The 9,625-nt window shown below is 40.1% G+C and overlaps 1 protein-coding gene across 21 annotated transcripts in view; it reads right to left on the bottom strand.

Annotated features, from left to right (window-relative positions):
* The window catches only part of PATJ (PATJ crumbs cell polarity complex component), a 350,711-nt gene extending 346,400 nt beyond the window's left edge, over window positions 1-4,311 (bottom strand). For all 21 annotated transcript variants that reach the window (XM_082356311.1, XM_082356308.1, XM_082356317.1 and 18 more), the window contains exon 1: window positions 4,159-4,311. The gene's annotated coding sequence lies outside the window, so the exon portion shown is untranslated. The remainder of the gene's footprint in view (window positions 1-4,158) is intronic.
* Window positions 4,312-9,625: the final 5,314 nt, after the last annotated feature.

Here is a 9,625-nt window from a genome sequence, read left to right on the forward strand (position 1 = left end):
GGTGTCTACTGTGAGCATTGCAGCATCATTCTGTATAATATCTCATTTATCTTCTTAACAAATGTATAATCTCCATTTCACAAATGCATTAAACTTCTTACAATTTCAAAAAAACAAGGGGGAAAGCACTTTGAAAATGGTAATGACAGGAAGACAGTGCAACTGAGTGAAATTAATTTCACCTTGGGGGGAGGGACGGTCAACGGTTAAAGACATTTTTAGTAGGTAACTACTTTAAAAATGAGAGTCAGATATTACAAATTTTCAATAGAGAGGGAATGAATGTTTGTAAACCTGACTGTCAGCATCTACTTAACTCATCTTCCTCTTCTACCACACTCTGCCCTGGAGCTTCAAGTTCCAGAAAATAATACGGAGAGGGACTGCCTTTCTCAAGGCAGAAGCCTTACCCAGCCCCAATTATCAAAGTCACGCCCATCAATTAAAGGCTAAAGCTAAATGAAAACAGGACAGTCCCCGAAAGGCTGCAGACCCGGGCTTCAAAGCTATCTACCAACCAGACACTGTGGGCACAGCATCAAAGCAAAGAACCAGTTTGGTTTTGTTCTTTTAAGAGTAAGATCAACATTAGAGAATGCTCATTTCACAGAGATTTTACTAACTTCATTCAATCACAAGGAAGCTTCACAAATGCATGCAATCAATACAGACAGAATCCAAATATGAAATTCTTAAAACACACTATCTTTGTTTACAATATTATTGTTTGGCAGGTGTTTAAACTATATAAATGGTAATTATACTGTATATTTATCCTTCAGCAATTTTTTTTTAACTCAACTTTACATTTTTAAGATTTAGTCATGATGACATACACAGCTAATCTCCTGTTGATGAGCATTTCCTATTGGTCACTAACACAAAAACGGGATTAGAACTAAATATCTACTTTGATAACCAACTTTCTTCCAGTTGGTTCAATAACCAATTCTCGAAATATGGGAGAATCTATAGCTTATGAGCTTTGAAATCATAGAGAGCTGGGTTCTACTCCTGGGACCAGCTCTGTGTTGTTGCAGTCAATTGTTTAAATCTCTCTATATTTTAGTTACCTCATTTATAAAATAGCTAATAAAAAATATTAAATGTTTACAGTTGGAAGGACTGAATAGGATATTATAAAGCAGCCTGGCACACAGTGAACATTCAATAAATGGTAGCTACTATTATCATTAATAACTCTTTTCAATCAAAATTATTTAAGATATTTGGGGGCTTCAAAAAAGCTAATAATTATTTTAGCTGAGATTTTTCCTTTGTAATCAATAGTGGTTGCTTCTCAAAAGACTGAACAACAAAAAATGTCACCAGTGCAATGAATACAAGGGAGGTGGCAGTGGGGAGGCCTATAGCTGAGAGTTTTAAAAAAAAAAAATTGGTTTATAAATAGAAATGTAAGGGCTTCAGTAAACCAAACCCTCTTAAGGATAAACATACACTGAATCCTAACCCAGTGCTAGTCAATAGAAATAAAATGTGAGCCACATATGTAATTTAAAATGTTTCTAGTAGCCACATGAAAAGTAAAAAGAAACAATTAAAATTAATTTAAATAATATATTTTAATTACCCTTATATAAACTATCATTTCAATACGTAAGTAATATAAAAAATAACAAGGTATTTGGGTTTTTACACTAAATCTTCAAAATTTGATGTGTATTTACATTTACAGTACATCTCAATCCCAACTAGCCCTATTTCAAATGCCTAGTCACAGGGGCGACTGGCTAACCATGTTGACAGTGCAGTTTTAACCTAGGCCTTTTCAGAAAGAGCCCTGTACAGTGTTTTTAGGAAAGACTTCTGTTTATCAGCTAATGCAGCCTCTATGCCTTTTATCAAAGTAACTATCAGTATGAGACCATTCCCAAATCTGAGTTCTTCCCAATAAAAACAGCAAAGCTCCTTAGTTTTATCAGAATTAAACATCTCAGTGAACGAGCAAAAAGTGGGCAAAGAGTGGCTTACAGTTTACAAGACTCATCCTTGAACATTATTTCATTTTGACTTCCCCAAACTCAGTGAGGTAGATCATTTACAAATGGGAAACAAGAAGCAGAGTCAAGTGACTTGCCAAGAGTTACACAGTAGGTGGACCCAATCCCATGTCTCCAAACTCCACAGGCTACACAGTTGTACAAATGCAAAAAATAAGCAGGCTTTCCATCTTTTCTCTCCATTTGCACCAGAACCTAGAATGAACACTTTGAAAAAAAGGCATCCAAGTCTACTAAAAAACATCAGAGTACGGGAAAAAAAACAGAGCAATGGTCAAGCGATCCCAAAAATTAAGGTGGAACAGTCCTGTTTCTCAAAATTTTACTCTACTACCAAGGTGAGCAAAATCTTAAGTAAACAAATTAAACCCCACTTTAGTTTCCCCAAACTAATGTATTTTTGTTAAAGTTTAACAAAGCAAGGAAATTCAGACTGCTTGGTTGTTCCGTTTAAGGATCATTATTAAGTGCTTTTAAATAAAAATGCAATTACAAGGATTACTGGATGCTGAGCCTCTGTCTCAATCACAAGGTTCTAAAAGTGAACTCATCATGGGAAAATATACAGGTTTTTCTTTTTAAGAATACTAACTGAAAGGCAAGATACCATAATTTTATTAGTGATTATTTTCAATGGTAGGTGGGTCTGGGTGTGCTTTTAGTTCCTTTTCTGGAAATTCTCTCCAATTTTTCTACAATGAATATGTTAGTTTTATAGTTATAAAAAATATTAATACATGACTTGAACTTATTAAAGCATCTTTAAACACAAATGAGGGATTAATACAATTTACCTTCAACCTTAAACGCAACTATTATTGATATACCAAGCTCACCTTATGTGACCGTTAATAGGACCTCAATTAGCAAATGTCTTCGGAACTCAGTTTACAAATTCTATCTGTAAAGTACCTTCCAGCTCCGTTATTTATTAACTTTCTAATTATTTTAAATTTTGAACTCTCCTTATAAAGGTTGTTAGGGGCCTAGAAACGTCAAGCTCATTTTAGCTAAAAGCCCCGACCTCACCTTTTTCTGATGCTGCAAAATGAACCAATTTGAGTTTTTACCTCCATTCCTCCCTAGCTTTACTTTTAAAAAATTATGCGCAAATGAATTGGCAACCCATAGGAGCTTAGACGGCCTATAAGTAGTATTACCATCCCCGGTGTAACAGATTTTTCTTCTAGATCTCCAGAAGGCTTCTTCGTTCTTTCAAGAAACACTTGTTTATTGCGCACCTACCCATGGCCAGACTCTCAATGCAGTTGAGAAGCAGCCTAGGTAAATAAGGTCCTTAAAGGCCACCCTCTCAATCGCGCAAACCAGTAAACAACTAATTCGAATCCAAAGTGATAAGAGCCATCTGGAGATAATGTCAAACTGCCAAGAGAACACTCCAGGGGAGATTAATTCGGCCTGCTAGGTGTCCCAGGAGGGCTGAGGCGCTTTGGAGGGGGTGGGGGGAAAGGATTTGAAAACGCTTTCCTGAGCTTGACATAAAGCAGGAATCCAGCGATTTCCCCAAAGCCTGGAGCCAGAGCACTCTCCGCCTGGTCCTCCCCATCTATAAAGTGAGGCTAGCAGAGCCCAGGCCTGACCGTCGGCCTGGGAACTCGTCTACGTGACCGCCAGGCTCCCAGATGGGGTCGGGGCCAAGTGGCCCCTCAGCTGGGATCTGAGTACCCCCTCCTCCGGGACCCCGAACGGGCCACCACCTGTTCACTCCTTTCACCGTCACCAGTTGGGGAAAGACTCCGCCCAGCTCTAGGGGCGAAGCACAGGCACCCACTTGGGTGCAAAGTTTGATCCCGGCCACTCCCGGTACAGACCCGGGCCGAGATTTGAGTGCCGCCAGGGCCTGCCGGGGAGGGGCGGCTCCGCGGCCCGCGGCCTCCGGCGAGCCCTGCACCGAGGGGCGCGGACCACGGCGGGGTCACCGGGCCCGACGCAGACGAACGGCGCCCCCCACCCTCCGCGGGCCCGGCAGAGCGCCCGGCGGCGTCCTGGGTCTCCCGTGCCCACTCCTCCCGGAGGGCGGGCGGAGAGCGCGCCGGGGCAGCGGCGGAGGCTCCGGACGCGGGGCGAGGGGTCCCCGCCGCGCAGCGCACGCCCGCACGCCCGACCCCTGCTTTACCTGGTCCGGCGGCGGCGCCGGTGGGAGCCCGGAGCGGGCGGGCGGACTCGGCGTCAGCCCTCCCTCACCTGGGCGGAAGTGAGAGGCCCAGAAGGACCGCGCCTCACCTGGCAGGCCCTCCCCTCCCTCCTACCCTCTCCGCCTGGGCGGGGCGCCGAAGTGGCGCGGGAGGCGCGGGCGGGGTAGCCTGGGGCCGCGGGACGCCGACTCTGGGGGGGAACGCGGGGGCGGTGGGCTTCTTTACTTTCTGCGGGTAAAGTTCTACTGGGCGAGGGAGGGTTAAAGAGCCAGAAAAAGGTGGGATCTGAGGGCCAAGTGGGCAGACGAAAAGCCAAGTGGTGGGGAGATCCGGCTGGACAGGTGTAGGCTGGCTGGGCTGAGAGGAGACCTGAAATCATGGAAATTGAAGGAGGACATTGATGAAAGGATTTCGTCGAATCTGCTTGGTCCCTCTTTGTCCCTTACCTTTCCCGTTCTGTCATCCCTCCTTGTGTTGTCTTCATCCGCTGACCCCACACTAAATTCTAAGTATAACTGGGGGTTATTTTTTGCTCATTTAGTTGAGGAAAGGAAAGAAACCAATCTAGCAGTATTTGCCTGCGATATGCCGGGCGCTAGCTTATATACATTACCTCATTTGCCCTGTGAAAAAACCGATGAAGAAACTGCGCACCTACGGGTTAAGTAATTTGCCCAAAATTTGGGACCCAGATGGGATCTTATAAGTCCAGTGTTGACTTCCCTATATGTTTTAACATTTTTGTTCTTGATATCATAACTTGACTTTGAGAAAGATTGTGTAGAACCTACAACAGCTTTATTCGACTCTCTCTAATGTAACTAACTAGAATTTTGATGATAGGCGTTTTATTTTGTCTAATACAGTCCACACATTAACGGTAAACAGAATCAATCTTCAGGTATGTGTTCATTAAATAAATCTAGTATTTGTTAAGCACTGTGATTGACTTTGTAAAATGTTAAATATGGGGGATACCGGTCCTCAAGGAAGATGGTATGTACAAGACAGCTGCAATGTAAGGACATCTGTTGTAAGATCATGCAGTTGACACCTCTTAGTGTATCGTTAGTTGTTTTTTTGTTTGCTTGTTTTTAAGAAATTATCACTTGTTAGGCCTGGTAAAAGGATACACAGGATACAAAATTTCAGCATGGTCTCTGCCTCTTAAGAATGAACAAACTATCAAAGGAAATAAACTTATACAACAACTTAAATTAGCAAATATGTATAATGAAGCCAGAACTTTCAGAAAACAAAGAGATCTATTATGCTTGTTGAAAGCACCTCTTAGGATTTAAACAGGTCTAACAGGTGTTTGGGATTTGCTTAAGGTAAAATGGAGAAGGAAATGCTTCCTAAATTGGGGTTGGGGGGGAGAGGGGCAGCATACAGGTGGAGACCAATTATCTCAAAGCATCACCTTGCAAACATAGAGTAAGGTCTCTTCTTACTCTAACATTTGATGATGGTCATGAACATATTCCCCCTTTCTCAAAAAATAATGTGACTTTGGGGAATTCCCTGGCGGTCCAGTGGTTAGGACTTGGCACTTTCACTGCAGTGGCCCAGTTTGATCCCTGGTTGGGGAACTAAGATCCCACAGGCTAAGTGGCTTGGGCAAAAATAATAACAACAAGAACAATGTGACTTTTAATTGACTGTGAAATAAAGTTCAAACTCCTTTTCTTAGTATCCAAGGCCCTCTAAGCTCTCTCCTTGTTGCCTCTTCAACCTACTCTTCCATTTCACCCTCCAAGATCTGACGCTGGCCAAATGATCTGGTCTACTCTATGCCCTTGGAATAACCACACCATGACTTTTCCGTTTGTTACTCATCCCCTTTTCCATGCTTGGAATGTCCTATGAGCCCTACCCTTCCCCCAGGGCCTCAATGATCATTCCCAGAAAACATCCATCTCCACCACATTTAATCCCATTTTCTCCATATTTTAGTGTGGTTATTTTAATTTCTGCTTTCCTCTGGCTCTTACCTGGGATTTTAAAAAATGTTTGACTTATTCAATACATTTTTTAAGGCACATACTCTGTGGTAAACATTTTCTGGCACAGAGTTTTTTTGTTTTTTTGTTTTTTCAACCTCTGCGAACCCTCAAGAGTGTTTTATTCACAGAATGATGAAGATGAACACAGTTTTAAGAACACATCTCTGAAGTCAGAAGATCTGAGCTTGAATCCTGATTCCACCATTTCCTAAAATATGCGACTTTGACAAGTTACTTAAACCTTCTAACTCCCATTAGTGAAATTTCAGTACCAGTACTTACAATACTTCATATGGTAGTTTTGAAGGTTAAATGAAGAAATTACATGTATTGCATACACCTGGCACATAGAAAGTACTGAATAAATGAAGCAGCACATAGATGGGCATGAACATGACAGATACTTGTGACAGCAAAGAGAAAGCCAAGAGTAGTAGTAAATAAAGTGAGGCCAGAGCAGATGGTGGAGGACCTGAAAATACTACGGAGAACTTTAGGTTATAAGACTTTATCCTTCATCTCTAAGAAATTAAAGAGCCACTGAAAATTTCTGAATAAGATTTTTATTTTTTGCTTTTTTAAAAAACATTTAATGATTGGTGTTTATTTTTTAAAATGCTTGATTTCTTTAGAGCAGTTTTAGGGTCTATATTGAACAGAAGTTACAGATTTCCTATGTACCCCCTTCTCCCACACATTCATAGCCCCCCTCTTTACCAACATTCCCCACCAGAGTGGTACCTCTCTTACAACTGATGAACCTATATTGACACATAATCACCCAAAGTCCATGGTTTACATTATGGTTCACTCTTGGTGTTGTACATTCTATGGGTTTGGATAAATGTATAATGACATGTATTCACCATTATAGTATCATGCAGAATACTTTCACTGCCCTAAAAATCATCTGTGCTCTGCCTATGCATACCCCTGCTACTGCCCTCCCTCCCCAACTCCTGGCAACCACTGATTTTTTGTTAACTCCATATTTTCATCTTTTCCAGAAGGTCAGATAGTTGGAATCATACAGTATGTAGCTTTTTCAGATTGGCTTTTTAGTAAGATGCATTTAAGTTTCCGCCATGTCTTCTCACGGTTTAAGAGCTCAATTCTTTTAGCACTGAATAATATTCCATTTTCTGGACGTACCACAGATTACTTATCTGTTCACCTACTGAAAGACATCTTATGCTTCCAAGTCTGGTCAATTATGAATAAAGCTGTTATGACCATGTGTACAGGTTTTATCTGGACAAACATTTTCAACTCCTTTGGGTGAAATACAAGGAGCTTATAGGATTTTGAATAAGATTTTGAATATGATATAGGTTTTATGTTTTCCTAAATGAAAGATTAATCTGGAAGCAGTGTGAAGAATAGATTGACAAAGTTGGGGAGAAGGCCTAGAATCAAAAAGAGGAAGGAAGAAGTTGCTATAGTAAGGTACATAGGAAATGACGTATACCTGAAATAGGGTGAAAATATAGGATTAAAAAACTGAGCACTTAAAAATATCAGTTGCTTACTGATTAGAAAAAGGGATAAAGAAGAACAAGGAGAAAACTGAAGTACAAAGATGATTCTAAGCTCTGAAACTGATAAAATGGATGTTGGTGTTGAAACTTAGAAAAGCCAATTTATTCTGTTTTGTTTTTTTGAGAAGTAGGACTCTGCTAAAGTCAGTTTTAGATCCTACATTTGACATTCACGATGAAATATACTTGGCATAGAGTAGGCCTTATTAAGTGATGAGTCAAAGTTAATTGAATTGGATGGCAGTTAGACTGGTGCACCAAAGAGAGGACACAGAAATACCTGAGAGACAGCATGGATGTAGAAAAATTCCTAATGTGCAGAAGACTATAATAAAGATTTACCAGGACCTGATATTATGAATTTACCACCAGAGGAAAAAAAATGCCCATCTCAAATAAAAAATAAATTTGGGGAGAGTAACCATCTTTTATCTCTTAATGATTCTGTTCTAATCATGGAAACAGGGATCGGGTTGCTCAGGGCAAAACTATCTATTAATGTAATTAGGTGTATACTAGAATTTTAGGAATGAAAAGATCCAATGTTCAGAGCCTTTGAATCCCAGAGGAAGCTTTGCTTCAAGCTTCACTGGCAAACCTCTTTCTAATGTTTCTACATAGCAATTTCCGTATTGGGCTGTGTTATTCATATCCTTTACTTTCTATAGGATTTCCATAGAATCCTATAGAATTTTTATGAGACAAAGAAATTTTGCATTGAAAACATGCCTAAGATTGAGATTTAACGTTCTTACTAAAATTAGACAATGTAGTATCTTGTTATCAGAGACTGTACTTGCAAAGATATAAAGTAATATATTTTACTGAGCCATGAGAAAATAGATTAAGGGGCAGTAAGAAGAGAAAGTGAACCAGAATCACTTCAAGAGTCAAAAATTTTGTATTTCTTTACTTTCACGGGAAGACTCTTGTTCTTTTCAGTTTATACATTGTAGGAGAGAACAAAGATAATCAATAGAACCATAAAAACAGATTTTGTAGTGGGATTAATCAGCAAAGCACAAGCATTTTCAAATAGTTAATTGTTCAAAATCTATATGAAAAACGACACAAATATCAGCAATATTCCTGCAGTCAGCAGGAAAATACCTAATTTTGTCATAATTTCAATAAACTCAAACTAGAAAGTTGCTTCCTTTCACCTTCTGATTTCCTTTAGATTGTATTTTGAAAATCAAACCAGAACTTTTTGAAAGTGTCAAAATGGTAGTCAAAATGCAAAGTCACTATCTTTTATCACCAGATACTATGTGTAACAGATATTCCAATCCTTATCCCTGGGTTTTACCTAATCCTTGGCCCCAACCCCTTTCCTAAATTTCATCTCAGGATGAGGATGAGGGATGGTGTTGAGCTGTATGTTATACACATTATTGGTAATTTTTAAAACTCAAAGTTAATGGTTAATTTTCTAGGTTGTACATTTTTAGGTGGTCATGCATTCTATGAAGAACCAACTCTGCTCCTCCAGTTTGGCCTGGATTTTGAATTATCTTAATGTCAGTGACAAAACATTGTGTTCCAAATACTGTTTGGGGGATTATCTTATCAAAACCCTTGTCCTACTACACCAACTAATACATGCTTCTATTGTGACAATTACCAAGCAGTATTTTAACAGTTTGTCTTTTCCCCTAGCAAACACAAAGTGTTTAACTACTGGGTTCTTGCCTCTTTATTTTTTGAGGCTGTAGGGTCTCATCTTATGCTGTATACAAAGTAAATGCTTGATAAATATCTTTATGGAGGGGAAGGAGGGAAAGAGAGAGAAAAGAAAAGGAAGGAAAGGAGGGAGGAAGGAAGGAAAGAAGGAAGGAAAGGAGGGCGGGAGAGAGGGAGGAAGGGAGGGAGGAGAAAGGGGAAAAAAAGAGAGAAGGTGTAAG

Source organism: Balaenoptera borealis, assembly GCF_965194805.1.
Source record: "Balaenoptera borealis genome assembly, chromosome: 1".
Taxonomy (NCBI): domain Eukaryota; kingdom Metazoa; phylum Chordata; class Mammalia; order Artiodactyla; family Balaenopteridae; genus Balaenoptera; species Balaenoptera borealis.